We start from the raw sequence: 17978 nt of genomic DNA on the forward strand, positions 1-17978 counted from the left end.
TTGAGTGCACCTTGCACAACCACACCAAGCTTGGAGCAGTAATACAGAGGCGGCGGTCGTGCCGCCGAGGTACACCACCCTCAGAAGCAAGGGGCCACAGGGGCAAGTATCCCACGAGCCTCTGATGTGGAGCAGAGGTGTTGGATTTAGAAGGCACACGCTGACTGGGGCTTAATCCATGAGCTTGAAAATCCCACAGTATATAAAGAGGCAACGAGAATGAAATGGATGCAAATAATAATTTCTTCCGACTAACTCCTATAAAACTGTGCGCAGCCTCATCACGAGCAGCCGATAGAGGGCGCGCTATCTGGCTAGAAAACGGACTGTGGTTGGATACTGCACATTGCCTTCCTTCACCATCAGCCTCTGATAAAGAAAGTATTCAAAACGCGTATGGCTACGTTGGTAGCAGGACTGTGAAAAGGAAACAGCCAGCTGGAGCCTTTTTACCTGCTTAATGTAGCTGATACTTGGAGCTCTTCATCTCTCTTTGAGTGCACCTCGCACGACGACACCAAGCTTGGAGCAGTAATTCAGAGGCGGCGGTCGTGCCGCCGAGGTGCACCACCCTCTAAAGCAGGGGGCCACAGGGGCAAGTTTCCCAGAAGCCTCTGATATGGAGCAGAGGTGTTATATTTAGAAGGCACTCGCTGACTGGGGCTCAATCCATGAGCTTGAAATACCCACAGTATATAAAGAGGCAACAAGAATGAAATGGATGCAAATAATAATTTCTTCCGACTGCAACTCCCATAAAACAGTGTGCAGCCTCACCATGAGCAGCCCATCAGAGGGCAAGCTATCTGGCTAGAAAAGAGACTGTGGTTGGATACTGCACATTGCCTTCCTTCACCATCAGCCTCTGATGAAGAAAGTATTCGAAACGCATAAGGCTACGTTGGTAGCAGGACTATGAAAAGGGAACAGCCGGCTGGAGCCTTTTTACCTGTTTAGTGGAGCAGAGGCTTGGAGCTCTTCACCTCTCCTTGAGTGCAATTTGCACGATGACACCAAGCTTGGAGCAGTAATACAGATGTGGCTGTCGTGCCGCCGAGGTGCACCACCCTCTGAAGCAGGGGGCCACAGGGGCAAGTATCCCAGAAGCCTCTGATATGGAGCAGAGGTGTTGGATTTAGAAGGCACTCGCTGACTGGGGCTCAATCCATGAGCTTGAAATACCCACAGTATATAAAGAGGCAACAAGAATGAAATGGATGCTGATAATAATTTCTTCCGACTACAACTCCCATAAAACAGTGCGCAGCCTCATCACGAGCAGCCCATCAGAGGGCGCGCTATCTGTCTAGAAAAGGGACTGTGGTTAGATACTGCATGTTGCCTTCCTTCACCATCAGCCTCTGATAAAGAAAGTATTTGAAACGCTTAAGGCTACGATGGTAGCAGGACTGTGAAAAGGGAACAGCCGGCTGGAGCCTTTTTTTCCTGTTTAGTGGAGCTGAGGCTTGCAGCTCTTCATCTCTCTTTGAGTGCACCTCACACGACGACATCAAGCTTGGAGCAGCAATTCAGAGGCATCGGTCGTGCCGCCGAGGTGCACCACCCTCTGAAGCAGGGGGCCACAGGGGCAAGTATCCCACGAGCCTCTGATATGGAGCAGAGGTGTTGGATTTCGAAGGCACACGCTGACTGGGGCTCAATCCATGAGCTTGAAATACCCACAGTATATAAAGAGGCAACAAGAATGAAATGGATGCATATAATAATTTCTTCCGACTACAACTCCCATAAAACAGTGCGCAGCCTCATCACGAGCAGCCCATCAGAGGGCACGCTATCTGGCTAGAAAAGGGACTGTGGTTGGATACTGCACATTGCCTTCCTTCAGCATCAGCCTCTGATAAAGAAAGTATTCGAAATGTGTATGGCTACATTGGTAGCAGGACTGTGAAAATGGAACAGATGGCTGGAGACTTTTTACCTGTTTAGTGGAGCGGAGGCTTGGAGCTCTTCACCTCTCCTTGAGTGCAATTTGCACGATGACACCAAGCTTGGAGCAGTAATACAGATGTGGCGGTCGTGCTGCCGAGGTGCACCACCCTCTGAATCAGGGGGGCCACAGGGGCAAGTATCCGACGAGCCTCTGATATGGAGCAGAGGTGTTGGACTTAGAAGGCGCATGCTGCCTGGGGCTCAATCCATGAGCTTGAAATACCCACAGTATATAAAGAGGCAACAAGAATGAAATGGATGCAAATAATAAATTCTTCCAACTACAACTCCCATAAAACAGTGCCCAGCCTCATCACGAGCAGCCCATCAGAGGGGGCGCTATCTGGCTGGAAAAGGGACTGTGGTTGGACACTGCATGTTGCCTTCCTTCACCATCAGCCTCTGATGAAGAAAGTATTTGAAACGCGTAAGGCTACGATGGTAGCAGGACTGTGAAAAGGCAACAGCCGGCTGGAGCCTTTTTACCTGTTCAGTGGAGCGGAGGCTTGGAGCTCTTCATCTCTCCTTGAGTGCATCTCACACGCCGACACCAGGCTTGGAGCAGTATTACAGAGGCGGCGGCCGTGCCGCCGAGTTGCACCACCCTATAAAGCAGGGGGCCACAGGGGCAAGTATCCCACGAGCCTCTGATATGGAGCAGAGGTGTTGGATTTAGAAGGCACACGCTGACTGGGGCTCAATCCATGAGCTTGAAATACCCACAGTATATAAAGAGGCAACGAGAATGAAATGGATGCAAATAATAATTTCTTCCGACTATAACTCCCATAAAACAGTGCGCAGCCTCATCACGAAGAGCCCATCAGAGGGTGCGCTTTCTGGCTAGAAAAGGGACTGTGGTTGGATACTGCATGTTGCCTTCCTTCAGCATCAGCCTCTGATAAAGAAAGTATTCAAAACTTGTATGGCTACATTGGTAGCAGGACTATGAAAATGGAACAGATGGCTGGAGACTTTTTACCTGTTTAGTGGAGCGGAGGATTGGAGCTCTTCATCTCTCCTTGAATGCAATTCGCACAATGACACCAAGCTTGGAGTAGTATTACAGAGGCGGCGGTCTTGCCGCCGAGGTGCACCATCCACTGAAGCAGGGGGCCACAGTGGCAAGTATCCCACGAGCCTCTGATATGGAGCAGTGGTGTTGGATTTAGAAGGTACACGCTGACTGGGGCTCAATCCATGAGCTTGAAATACCCACAGTATATAAAGAGGCAACGAGAACGAAATGCATGCAAATAATAATTTCTTCCGACTACAACTCCTATAAAACAGTGCGCAGCCTCATCAGGAGCAGCCCATCAGAGGGGGCGCTATCTGGCTAGAAAAGGAACTGTGGTTGGATTCTGCACGTTGCCTTTCTTCACCATCAGCCACTGATGAAGAAAGTATTCGAAACGTGTAAGACTACTATGGTAGCAGGACTGTGAAAAGGGAACAGCCGTCTGGAGCCTTTTTACCTGTTTAGTGGAGCTGAGGTTTGGAGCTCTTCATCTCTCCATGAGTGCACCTCGCACGACGACACCAAGCTTGGAGCAGATATATATACATATGGCAGCGTCGAAAATGACGTGCCCGGAAGCTCAAACGACAACAATCCGGGCAAAACGGGACATTGGAAACACAACCAACGGAAAACGCGGAAGCAGAAACCAAATCAGTAGTCAATCTCTCGAATATAAAACTCACTTCAGCTGAGACTGTGGTACTTAACTTGGGACTCTCATATTGCCCTCCATGCAATATGAACTATGCCGACACCCGCATGGATATTTACTGGTACACAAGGAAACTCAAACTTAAAAAATTCTTCGAACTACATCCGAAAAAGAATACTGAACCTGATATTTCATCCAGTCCCACTTTTTCCAGCAGCCAAAGCCAGGCCAATTTCAACACAATTTGGGATCTACAAAATCAGTCCTCCTTGGGGAATCTGAGGGATGTTCCTCTAGAATCAAGTGAACAGCGAGTTACCCCTTTCAAGCCAAAATCCACCTTTCAACCAATCATGGTGCATGACAATCTGGACACATTTCAGGAAAGTGTGGTCTGTGACATTAAACATCTTTATACTGCCATCAACAAGAAAAAGTTTCACATCTCTAAACAAAACCATTGTTACAAACAACTAATTGTGAAACTCAAGAAGAACAACAATGTCATCGTCAAGCAGGCCGATAAGGGCGGTAATGGGGTCCTGTGGCCTAGGGATATGTATTTACAACAGGCGGATTCACAACTGAATGATACATCTTGTTACCGCAGAAGTACCATACAGATTGTTAAAAATACATGGACTGCACAACACCTAAAACTACAAGTGTGGAGAAGTGCGGGATTACTCACACATGAGGAATTCAAATACCTCAAAAAAGATCATCCTGTCATTCCCTCATGGTATTTACTCCCCAAAATTCACAAAGATACCCTTGTACCACCTGGCCGTCCGATCATCTCGGCCATAGACAGCTCTTTGGAACACGTGTCTAAATACATCGACTTTTTTTGCAAAGCCATGTTAAAAATCTTCCTTCCTATGTTAAGGATTCCTTTGATTTTCTTGCAAAGATTGAACATTTCATCTGGGAGGACAACATGGTACTCATGACTTTGGATGTTTCATCCCTTTATACCTCAATCAGACATGAGGATGGACTCAGGGCTTTGAACCATTACCTGAATAAAGACTTACCTCTCCCCACGGCACATAACAAAATGCTGGTTGACATGACCAGAATGTGCCTAGAACAGAATTTATTCATTTTAAATGGCGCTATCTACCATCAGGTCAGAGGTGTGGCGATGGGGGCCTGTTTCTCACCTAGCTACGCGTGTCTTCACGTTGGGCTATGGGAGGAACAGGTCCTAGTCGGTCAGCACCATGATTTCTTTTCTTACAACATTGTTTTATATTTGCGTTATATTGATGATGTTTTCTTGATTTGGAGGGGTAGTGAGGAAGAGGCCAAGAAGTTTGTCGATTTGTTTAATTTAAATACTGTTAATCTTAATTTCACGGCGAACTTTAGTACTGAGTCGATTTGCTTCTTAGATGTTAAGGTATTTGTGGAGGGTACTGGTCTCAACACCAGATTGTACAGGAAGCCGAGTGCAGGCAACACCATCTTGCACTCCAATAGCCAACACCCAGCACACTTAATTTGGAGCATTCCCTTTGGGGAAATGCTCCGAATAAGGAGAATCTGCAGCACAGATGCCGAATGCGCGGCCGCGCAGGAGGCATGCAGGTTACGCTTCCTGGCAAGGGGCTATTCCACAGAAACTTTGGCCAAGGCCATCAAACGTTCCAACTCAGTGAGCAGGCAGGAGGCATTAATACCCAGAATGAGTAATGCTCAACTGAATAATGATGTGACCAAGGATGCTCAAATTTGTTCCTCCAGAGCTATTTTAACATTCAACCGACAACATGGGGCTCTTCGCAAAATTATCAATAGAAACTGGAATTTAGTTCGCAGTGACCCGGTGATTGGTCACATGGTGGACACTAAACCGATTCTTACTTTTAGAAGATCCCCCTCAATGTCCAAAGCTCTGGTTAGCAATACTTTGGAACCACAGATTTCTACTACCTGGTCTGCATTGAGGAAGGGTTTCAAGGCTTGCCCCCAATGTAAGGCCTGTCGCTTTGGTAGTAATAGGACTCATTTCAAAAGTCTTTTCTCCAAGCATCCTACCGCCATTTCCAAGTGGCTCACATGCAAAACAGAATACGCCGTCTATGTGTTGGAGTGCCCATGTGGGCTACAATATGTGGGAAGCACTAAGCTTCCCGCCCACAAGCGGATACTCCAACACATACAGGCAATCTCTGGACATGATCAGAATTATCCGGTTGCCAGGCATTTCCAGGACAAACATCTAGGTGTCCCTGATTTACTTCTATTCTTTTTAATTGACTGTGTTGAGGCCTCGAGGAGAGGAGGTGACCGCGAGGCCAAACTCCGTCTCCTTGAGACCCGATATATTCTAGAATTAAATACCAAGAATCCTAATGGCCTCAACGACAGGGAAGATCTTTACACCTGCCTCTAGAATTAACTCATATGCCTGCCTATGCCTGTCCGGATATATCAACAATTAATTAATTGTTCCCTATAAAATTGTTTCCTTTTGTACATATGATGAATTTTTCTCTTTTTTATCTTCAGTATATAACCATTTCTGATTTTAACTTTGGAATCATTGATGATTAATATTTTGCACTTTGCCAAACTTTGCACTTTACATTATGCACTTTATATGCCTATGACAGTTATTGTGACTTGCCCACTTGGGCTCTATTTTGATTGCATATGCTTATTGTGTCATCCATTTGCTGCTATCAGACTTTCATTATTTGCACTATTTGTAAATATTATACCGTTCTATACCGTTCTATACATACCGGAATACTCGGGTTTTCAACACTTCAGAATGTACATAGATGAATTTACTTATCATGTGCACATATATGTTAGTGTCTTTTACTGATCGAGTTTTGCAATTTTTACGTGTTTTAATCTGGTACTTATGATTTTATGTATGTAATTGGTTGAAATTGTGTAAATTGCTCAATCTCGAATCATGGTAGCCCACTTGGGCTTCACCAAACATTCCGTTGTATATGTATGCAGCAATCATGTTATGAAGTATTTTTTTCATTTCCATGACACAACTTAATGCACTGTCACTTTAAAAGTCAAGCTCGATTCACGCTGTTTGTCATGTGATCAAGCCTCCCTGGAGGCGAAACGCGTCATGGCGGCAGCGCTGGCTTCCACGAAATAAACACCGTTCACCAGCACCTCTTGGGTCGGCTCTTTGTTACAAAGCATTCGGACATCTGTTGTTCTGTGTGACAAGATTCGCTATATATATATATATATATATATATATATATATATACATACATACATACATACATACATACATACATACATACATATATATATATATATATATATATATATATATATATATCAAGGAGCGTATCTGCAAATGTATTTTCAAATGTATTTCCAATTGTACATTCCTGCACATTGAATTGTCATCATTCACTATTTAATCATTTATGCAGTTAGTTGAATAAGCCAGTATGTTTTCTATGTTCTTTACATCTGGCATGCAACAATTGGCTAAGAGCCCTTTAAATTGAGCACACCCACCATGTAACAGTGTCATGTGATCAAGGTGCTTCGAGCACCGAAACGCGTCGTGGTGGAGTGGTGGTGAGCTAATAAAAACCACTATTCACTATACCTGGGTTTGCCTCGTCTTCTTTTGCTGCCGGACCGCTGCAGGAAGTCCTTATGCCGAATATATATATATATATATATATATATATATACACACCAAACTTCCTCCTTGCTGTAGAAAGAAATGCACTGCTCACTGGACTTGCGGGCAAACGTGGGTTTATTTCCAATTAGTACAGCAACATAACAGCAAAGTCCTTTCGTGAAACCTGACGCGTTTCAGCCGTCTTGCAGCCTTGTTCACAGGTGAGTTCAGGATTGTGGCGTAATCCGCTTACTGGCGCGCCTTTTGAAGACTCCCAGAGTCCAAAGTAGTCTTCCAGTACTACAATCCCCATAATGCACAGTAACTCATTTCCGGATTGGCTTCTTAACATTTTGCAGTTCGTTTTCCTTTTAATTTCATGTTCGGGGACACTGCAGTTAGATGAAGCTTTAAACGGGGTTACTTGGCATAAAACATTCACGTATTGCCACGCTGTCATCACTGTAAGTCTTTAGAAAACCCTTGTGAGCCTTTCTGTCCTTCGTGAAACCGACAGACTCAGTTTCACTCCCTTGCCTGATAACGCTAGTAATTTGAAAGGCTGAAAACTTCAAACCTTTATTTTTCATTTTGCTTCATGCAGGCGGGGGGCTCCTCTTTAGACGCAACGTCTGAAATACCAACTTCCTTTTCTCCGGGAAGGAGCCTCAATCCCACAGGGCACTCACCTGTGAACAAGGCTGCAAGACGGCTGAAACGCGTCAGGTTTCACGAAAGGACTTTGCTGTTATGTTGCTGTACTAATTGGAAATAAACCCACGTTTGCCCGCAAGTCCAGTGAGCAGTGCATTTCTTTCTACAGCAAGAAGGAAGTTTGGTGTGTGTGTTTCTAGGGGCTCTCCGTCCCCTAGCACTGCCTGCCCTGTGGGATTGAGGCTCCTTCCCGGAGAAAAGGAAGGTCTCTTTCAAGGTACTTGCAAGTCAACAGAGTACCGAGGGGGCTTAGAATAACATTAGCCCCCAGTTATGAGAACCCTGACCCGTTAATGCTGAAGGAATGGGCTGAAGCCAATTTAGAGTCATCTGCAAAATTGTTAAGAATTCTGGTGAAATATGCCTCAAGTGACCGTGATAAGTTGCAGATTGAGATTGACAAATTGGAGGAGGAAATAACTGGATTGGGTACAAATGATCAGATTAAGAAATTGCGTGAGGAAATGTTGGTCCGTTTAAATAAGGAAGAGGAGATCATCAAAAAGAGGAAGGCCTACAAGTTTGAGAGAGATCGCTTGGACTATGCAAATGGACAAATTTTTACTTTTGCCAGACGGTTCGATGGGGTGAAAGCTAGAGTCAAGGGGGCGCAGGGTAGAGTGCCTGCCGCACGTGACAACTCCATCTCCAGTTCAGAATTGAGTTCCAACATCGAGAGCGAACCGGAAGGCGAAGGCAGAACGGACCAGGCGTTGGGGTTTACCAGGCTTACCGTTGCGGAAGAAGTAGATTGCCTATGCCTGGATCGCAGGGATACTCTGCGATCGAGAACAAAACGAACACCAGGCGCAACTACCGGCGGAACCAACGCCGCAAAAAGTGCAGGAGCCGCAAAGGCAAAAGCAAAGGGGTCCCCGAAGGGAAGATGGAACCGATCCCAGCAACGCAATCAGGCGCAATCGGAAACACCAACTCAGTGATCAATCTCACGAAAACAAAATTGACCAAGCAGGAGGAAGCAGTTCTTGCTTTGGGTTTGTCATATTGTCCGCCGAACAATTTTAATTATGCAGATGCACGAATGGATACTTACAGGTTTATCCGTAAGCTCAAATTAAGCAAATTTCACTGTCTCCAATCCAAGAAACAAAATCCTGCAGAAACTAACAGCCCCACTTTGTTGACTGTGGGGGACCAGGAAGATGTTAATGCGATATGGTCTCTCCAAAATGAATCTTCTGGAAATGAAGGGGGCAATTGTAACATGGAGCGAATAAATGCAGCAGCAGGTTTGACATCCTTCAAGCCTAAATCAACTTTTCAGCCCACTATGCTCCATGATAACATAGACGTTTATCATGATCTGGTGACCAAAGAATTAAAACAATTATATGTTGCCACCAACAGCAAGCGCAATGTCATGAATAAACGCAATTGGAGCTACATACAACTGGTGGACAAACTCACTGCGGACAATAATATCTTGGTGCGTCAAGCAGACAAGGGGGGTAATGTTGTTTTGTGGCCTCGGGACCTATACTTGCAGGAGGCGGAAAAACAGCTCAATGACCTTGCATGTTATAGAAAGAGCAACTGGCCCACATTGAAGGCAACATGGGGAGATCAGGCAGCCAAACTCCAGGCGTGGAGAAGTGCAGGCATCATTATGGAGGATGAGTTCCGTTTTATGAGAAAAGAACATCCAGTGGTTCCTTCGTTTTATTTAATCCCCAAAGTCCACAAAAACTGTACCACACCCCCCGGACGCCCAATAATCTCCGCAATAGACAGCTCCTTAGAAAATGTATCAAAATACATAGACTTTTTTCTTCAGGATTGGGTGAAAGGATTGGACTCATATGTGCAAGATTCAACGGCTTTCATTCGTAAGACAGAGCATTTGGTTTGGGGCCCAGACCTTATCTTTATGACTTTGGATGTATCCTCGCTATACACCTCAATTTCCCATCGAGATGGGCTTAAGGCAATAGAACATTTCCTTAACAAACGCCCCATATATTATGGGGTTCACAACAGGATGCTGTTATCCATGGTCCAAATGTGTTTGGAGCAGAATTTCTTTCTGTTCAATAATCAGATTTACCATCAAATCAGGGGTGTCGCCATGGGGGCCTGTTTCTCCCCTAGCTACGCATGTTTGCACATGGGGCTATGGGAGGAACAGGTCCTGGCGGGGGATCTGCTAGTAACCATGGAACAGCATGTGGTCACCTATTTACGTTACATTGATGACCTATTTTTTGTTTGGAAAGGGACGGAGGAGTCAGCAAGGCAATTTGTTGAAAGGCTAAATGTAAATAATTTGAATTTGCATTTTACATCTTGCATTGATGCGGAAAGAGTCTGTTTTCTGGATATGGAAATATATGTCAGTGAAAACTGTATGCAAACTAGATTATACAGAAAGCCGACTGCAGGCAACACCATCCTGCACGCAGCCAGCCACCACCCTGGCCATTTGATACGCAGCATTCCCTATGGGGAAATGTTGCGTATCAGACGCATTTGTAGCAGCGAGGAGGAATGCACCTTAGCTCAGGAAGCTTGTAAAAATAGATTCCTTGCAAGGGGATACTCTAGATCCTTGGTTGAGTCCGCACAGAAGAGGACCCAACAGATATCCCGTGAATCTGCCCTGATCCCGAGAAATAGGGAGGCAGAAACAACTGCGGTGGGAGGGGTAAGCAGTCCTCGTATGATTGTTACATACAGTAGGCAGCATTCAGCCTTAAGAAAGATATTTTGTGATAACTGGAACCTCATACTGGGGGATCCAGTTATTGGTAACAAGGTATCGAAGAAACCACTCCTGACCTTCAGGAAATCCAAATCCATGGCTAATGCCTTAGTCCAAAATGCCCTGGAACCACAGATGTCATCAACGTGGAAGGCTCTGGGAGGGGGTTTCAAAAAATGCATACAATGTAAGGCATGCAAACATGGGATCAACAAATCCAGCTATGTTGTCCCATTCTCCAGTACCCCTAGGAGCATTACTAAACGCCTTACATGTAAGACAGATTCGGCGGTTTATGTGCTGGAGTGCACATGTGGTCTTAGGTATGTGGGGAGCACCCGCCTGCCGGTCCACAAACGTGTGCTTCAGCACATTAGAGCTATCTCTAATAAAGATCAGGCCTATCCTGTTGCTAGGCACTTTGAACAACAGCATAGTTCCAACCCCGTACATCTTTTTTATTTTGTCATAGATGCAGTATGGCCCATGAAAAGAGGGGGTGATCGGGAGGCGAAACTACGCCTCCTTGAAACCAGATACATCCTAGAATTAGACAGCAAGCAGCCACAGGGTCTTAATGCGACGGAAGATCTATACACTTGTCTATAGTTTGTGGGAGCATTTGTATATGAAAATTTCTGCGCAACAGCTATTTTAGGATGGATTCTCTAATTATTGTGATTTGCATAGTTTGCCATATGGGTACTTGGTTTTTAAGTTGTAACAATGTTGTTGTTATATTTGACCATCTGACGCCTCCTCATAATCTGTGTTAAGAGCTTCTTTCAAATAGGAGGAGGACTAGCCCATGGGGTATGACCAGGGGTTAAACACAACATGTGTTTTTTTGAACAAGTTTTGATTTCTTTTTCATATATATTTTGAGCACCAAGCACGAGCACTTTAGGAAATCTCATTTACTTAACACTCAATTTGTGCCAATGTCAGAATGAAATGTGTAGTATTGTAGTGCAATTTTACAAGGTTCTGTGCCCACTGGGGCTTTATTTCTTCTGCTCAGTGCCTTGTACATTTGGGGAGTGAGTAATTATTTGAACAACTAAACCTTGTGAATCTATGATCAATTCTTGTGGGTTCACGTTCACATTGTGAATAACCTGTATTTATACAGTTATTTAAATTTCTGTGGTTTTTAAGGTGTAAATATATATTTATATATTTTATAAATTAAGCCACTTGTACATTTAACATAGTATGTATATAATTTTGCATACAAATGTTAGCACTTGGAAATGAAGTATTTTTTCTATGTTGTTGAATACTTTGTAGGAATTGCGCGCGCACTTGCACTTTAAATGTATGGCATTGGCTGTAAGCAACTGGCCATGTGATCAAGCTGTGAAAGGCGAAACGCGTTATGGCGGCGGCAGGCTTGCTGAAATAAAACACCACGATTAAAGCACCTAAAACTGGGTCTGTTCCTTCGTCAGTGTTGGAGTGTTGGGCTGAGGCGGCTGCTTTGGCTCGTGACGAATTTTCGTGCATATATATATATATACCACAACGATCACCCTCTTCCAATTAATCCAAAGCCACAGCGGGGTACTTGTTTGGAGGCTTTTAACCACTTGGATGCTATGCTTCTGCTGGAACTTCAATGTAATTTCCATTGAAATCAATGGAAACTCCATGACGAGTTACCCTTGTCATTAGCGCTGAAGGGACTAATGCACAGAATGAAACAGCATGATGCATTTCGGCTAACACGCCTTCCTCAGACGCTGCTCCATTATGGGGTGCCTCCTCCTCCCTCCTTTGTAGATATCTAAGGCCCTCCAATGCGTGGAAGATCAGGTGTTTCAGTTGTCGTGAGACACCAGTAGTTTAATGCACAACTACCGTTCCCAGAGTGCATCAGATAGATTACGCTCGCAACCGAATTCAATGTTCTTAAAATTTGAAAATGCCAAGCAAAGGAGGGCCCATGTAGCGGCTGGCGGCCCCCTTCTTTGAGTGTTAAAAAGTCCCCTCGGGTCCCCAATGTCCAAAACCCCATAGCCGGAGTCAAAGCAGGGCCGTGTAGCGGGAGGAAATCAACCCGCCTTCCTGTGAAGTCAAGGGCTGTCACCGACAGCAGCCGCTTGCTTAGTCCGTTTCTGTGGCGGTCCCGGCGCATTCAATCCCTTGAAACTGTTACCACGATGCCAGCAAAGTTCCAGGACAGTTTGTATGGACGGGGCCTTGTATCTCGCTCCTGGCAGACACAAAATATATGCCACAACGATCACCCTCTTCCAAGTAATCTAAAGCTACAGCGGGGTACTTGTTTGGAGGCTTTTAATGCACAGAATGAAACAGCATGATGCATTTCGGCTAACACGCCTTCCTCAGACGCTGCTCCATTATGGGGTGCTTCCTCCTCCCTCCTTTGTAGATTGCTAAGGCCCTCCCATGCGTGGGAGATCAGGTGATGCAGTTGTCGTGAGACACCAGTAGTTTAATGCACAACTACCGTTCCCAGAGTGCATCAGATAAATTACGCTGGCAACCAAATTCAATGTTCTTAAAATTTGAAAATGCCAAACAAAGGAGGGGCCATGTAGTGGCTGGCGGCCCCCTTCTTTGAGTGTGTATATATATATATTCACTGAAAAAACCATAGGTTACAAACCAGTTATAGTTAACTGAACATTTTACTCATATAAAACCATTGAAATTCCCACGTTATAGTTAGTTGGACTCACTATAACTCGCGCGCCCGCAATCCACTGTGATGATGTCACATATTACATCATTCATGACATGGTCAGTGACATCACTGATGACATCACTGATGACATCTCAAAAACCTAAGGGGTCAGGGGGTGTGTACCCTGCCCCCTTTTAAACATTTTCCCCTTTTTATTTTCACCTCTTGTGTCTCGATTCCACTGAGACACAAGATGGCGGACTCTCTGGACTGTTTAGAATGTTAGTCAAAAGGGAAATCCCTGGAGTCAACTAGTCCACTAATCACTATTGGCCTTTCTTGTTGTAAAAGGAAAGGTCACAATATGCCATGGGTATTCGGACAAACATAAAAAATAGGTTTCCACAAAGAAATAGTCTTGTTTACAATCTAGATTTATTAAAATTACATTAAATTAAACAATAAAAACAAGATAAATTCATACAATTCTTCCAAAACAATTAAAATCCAAGATTAGGTATCTTGGAGGGATAAAAATTATTATTCAATTATTATTCAACAGTATTACACAAACACAATATTACAGTACACGGTAAATGGAAAAACAATCAAAATGTGTTCTTAGTACCCATGATCACTTTTACAAAATGTTGGCCCATTTAAATAGTAGAAAAAAGAGTTAAATAAATAGGAATATGGGTACTATGGGTACCAAACAGGTATCTTGGGCACCATGGGTACTAAGAAGGAGAGACTGAAAATACCAGGACCAGGCATTACAAAATGTGAAGAATAGAAAGGTGCTAGTTACATTACAAGTCCATCAAACAGAGCTAAGAGCATAATATCGTGTAGTACAGAATAGACACATGATGGTGTTATGCTTGTCTTTACTCTACAGAACATATCCAGTTCAGGAGTAGACCAACGACTTTGTATGCCCGTTCTAAGAACGTTTTAAAAACATCGGAGGTAAGACACTACCAGTATAAAACTATGCGATTTAAGAAATGGAACTTAAGAAAAAGTATAGTGAAAAAGTGCAATGTACTCTATTACTACAGATATACGACAAGTGGGCAATCGCCTGATAAACAAAAAACCAAGGAACCCCATAAAAAGGAGCTCCCCTTACAGGAGAGAGGTAAATATGAGAATGAAAAAATACCTCCTAGTGAGTAGATGATGGGATATTCTATCTTACCCCTAATAAAAGTTCTTTTTAATTAACAGAAGGCTCCAAGATCTTCATCTGTAGTAGCAAAAAGTGATACTTCAAATAGACCCCATCTAGGAACGTTTCCTACACGGTCCCGAGGGTGAGAATCATCATTTATCTATTTTTCCATGGCCCCTGGGTTCCCTAGTCCATCCCATATCAGTTGGTCTTCCACAATGAAAAAGACTTGGAGGGCCCATATGTCATATGTGAATCACATGGTTGCTACTTGGCGAGTGGAATTGTCCAATAGAAAGAGTATAGGACAAACCTAATGCAATTGAGCCACTGTATACATCATTGTGTGATTAATTGTATTCTCTAATTAAGCGGATTTGTTGTCAGGAATTATAAATTGTCAAGAGAATAATGGCAGTCATAATCAATAGTATAAAGTTAGAGTGGGTATGTGTTAATCTTAGCAATCCAGCTCTTATGGCAAATGAGACATCAGGTTTCAATGCACGATATCTGACTGCGCACATTTCTGCTAATATATTCACAGATACGGTGTATCCATCCGTTCCCCGAAACCCCAGAAATAAGAAGTCCTGAGGAAGGTGCCACGATATCAAGTGTTAAGCACCGAAACGCGTCGACGCACTGTTTGGTTTAAAAGAATCCAGATAGGGCCGAGAAAAAACTTTAGATGGGTATCACATCTTTCCACTAAAGCTTTAGAGTAACCAAATTGTCTACGGCCACTGGATCTAGTGTAATACAGTGGCAGAGATACCAAGTGGGCCACTTACACATGAGGGGTTTGTTGTGATTATGTTTCGTCTGTTGTTTATTGTGAACACATTTTGATTGTTTTTCCATTTACCGTGTACTGTAATATTGTGTTTGTGTAATACTGTTGAATAATCATTTTTATCCCTCCAAGATACCTAATCTTGGATTTTAATTGTTTTGGAAGAATTGTATGAATTTATCTTGTTTTTATTGTTTAATTTAATGTAATTTTAATAAATCTAGATTGTAAACAAGACTATTTCTTTGTGGAAACCTATTTTTTATGTTTGTCCGAATACCCATGGCATATTGTGACCTTTCCTTTTACAACAAGAAAGGCCAATAGTGATTAGTGGACTAGTTGACTCCAGGGATTTCCCTTTTGACTAACTGTCTTCCTACCCTGTTCCCTGGTGAAAGTGGGGTACCCTCTCTTTTTTGAAACCTGTTTAGAATGTTGACAGATATCCGACTGCCAATCAGCTTTCCACTCGCGCACTCCCGTAGCGCACCTGGTGCGCTCCCCAGTACGCAAACCTGTGAGCGCTTGCAGCACGCCTATAAATATATATGTGTTTTTGAAGTTAATTTTTAAAAAAAACAACCGAGCATATTTCACCAACTATAGCAAAGGCACATCTGCGTACCAGTCCCTACAATTTTGCAAAGTTTGGCGTAATTCCGTTCCCCCCGAAACTTTCAGGGAAGGAGTGGAGCGGAGCTGGCCAAAATTTTGGAAAATTACACGCAAATTCCTCCACTGGCGCCAAAGTTATTCCCAATAGAATGTTACAGATTTCCTATGGTAGCTAGGTCCAAACTATAACTACCTACTGGCGACTGTCCGGTAATATATATATATTTATATTACCTACTGGCGGTCACCAGTAGGTAGGTATAGTTAGGACCTATTATCCATCGGAAATCCGCAACATTCTATTTGAAATAACTTTCGCGCCGGTTGACGAATCTTCGTGAAATTTTCAAAACTGATGAGGCCCTCCGGTCCACTCCTATCCTGAAAGTCTCGCGGTGATTCGTGAAGCGGGGGGCAGAGAACAAAGAGGGGTCCCAAAACGTGTTTTCCCCATGCAATTTTCCATAAGAACCGTTCATCGTGGCTACAGCCCGAACTGCTGAACGGAATTACACCAAGTTTGGCAGCAAGGTAGACCTTGGTTCAGACTCGTGCCTTTTGCTTAAATGGTGTAAATCCGTTCAGTAGTTCCTGAGAAAATCAAAATCACATATATATCTTTGGCTGCACTGGATCCGTGCACCCTAAGCGGACACTGCCATGCACGAGCTGCATTCTAATTGGCTGGCAACAATCCAAATCAGGAAGTGTTGGCAGGCATCTTGTGCCTCGGTAGAACCGAGGCACAAGAAACCCTATAAAAAAACACGCAAAACGTGAAAAGGGGGCAGGGTAGAAACACTCTGACCCCCTAGGCCTGCCTACGGGGGTCCCACAAGGACCCCCAAGGCCCAAAAAATGTATATAGTTTAAAAAATTTGCAAATCCTGCCAATCAGTAAAAAAAGAAGCGCGGGCTCCTGCGCTTCAATGCTAATTAGCCCCCAGGGGGGCAAAATCCTGGGGCATGTTAAAAATAAAGTGAGGGGGGGCACAATCCGCCCCCACTGCCCCAGGACCGCCACCCCCCGGGGCAAAGTATGAATAGTTGCAGGGGGCACACAGCGCCCCACAGGCCCGAAAACCCCCCACCCCCAGGGCTTAATAGTTTAATGTGGGGGGCCTCTAAGGCCCACCCGAGCCCAGGGGACCTCCACCCCCCGGGGCTTGTTTTTCAATAAATAAATACTCTGTGTGAGGGGAGCCCAATCACTTGGGCCCCCCACAAAGGGTATTCATATATTAAAAACTATGAATTCTAATTTACTCACCTGTTATTGCGAGAGACCTCAGTGCTGCATATTTGAACCCAGTACTGATCCTGAAAAGTAATTCTAACTGTATTTACCAGTAACTTGAATTTCCTTCCATAGGCTAACATTGATTTGTTTCACTTGGAAATTCTTCTAAGTGTGGAGTTTTAGAACTTCAAAATATTCCTCTAAAATCTGCCGAACTACGAATTCTGATTTACTCACCACTTATCAGGAGAGACATCAGGGCTGCATCTTTGAGCCCAGTACTGATCCTGAAAAGCAATTCTATCCGTACATACAAGTAACTTTAATTTTCTTCCATAGGCTATTATTGCCTGCTTTTTACTGAAAAAGTTTCCAAGTGTCAATTTTTGAAACTTGCAAATATTCCTCTAAAATCAGCCGAACTACGAATTCCGATTTACTCACCTGCTATCAGGAGATAACCCAGTGCTGCATCTTTTAACCCAATGAACATATACATATACAGATCTCCGCACTATGCTAAGATTACCACCTATTCAAGGCCATTGCAGATGTGGAACATGCTCATGTTGTGACTCAACAAAGAAGGAACACTATTCACACACAAAGAGATAAGTTGGAAACATGAGACTTTTACAAATTGTAAATCTCGGTTTGTTGCATATGGGATCATATGCCCATGTAATCTCTTGTAGATTGGCAAAACAAGCCAAGAAGTGCGTGTACGGATACAGCAACATAAATCCAGGATAAAAAACAACATATTGACAGCCCCTCTCGTCAATCATTGGCGAGAACTTCATCATA

Source organism: Lissotriton vulgaris, chromosome 3_1 (assembly GCF_964263255.1).
Source record: "Lissotriton vulgaris chromosome 3_1, aLisVul1.2, whole genome shotgun sequence".
Lineage (NCBI taxonomy): Eukaryota > Metazoa > Chordata > Amphibia > Caudata > Salamandridae > Lissotriton > Lissotriton vulgaris.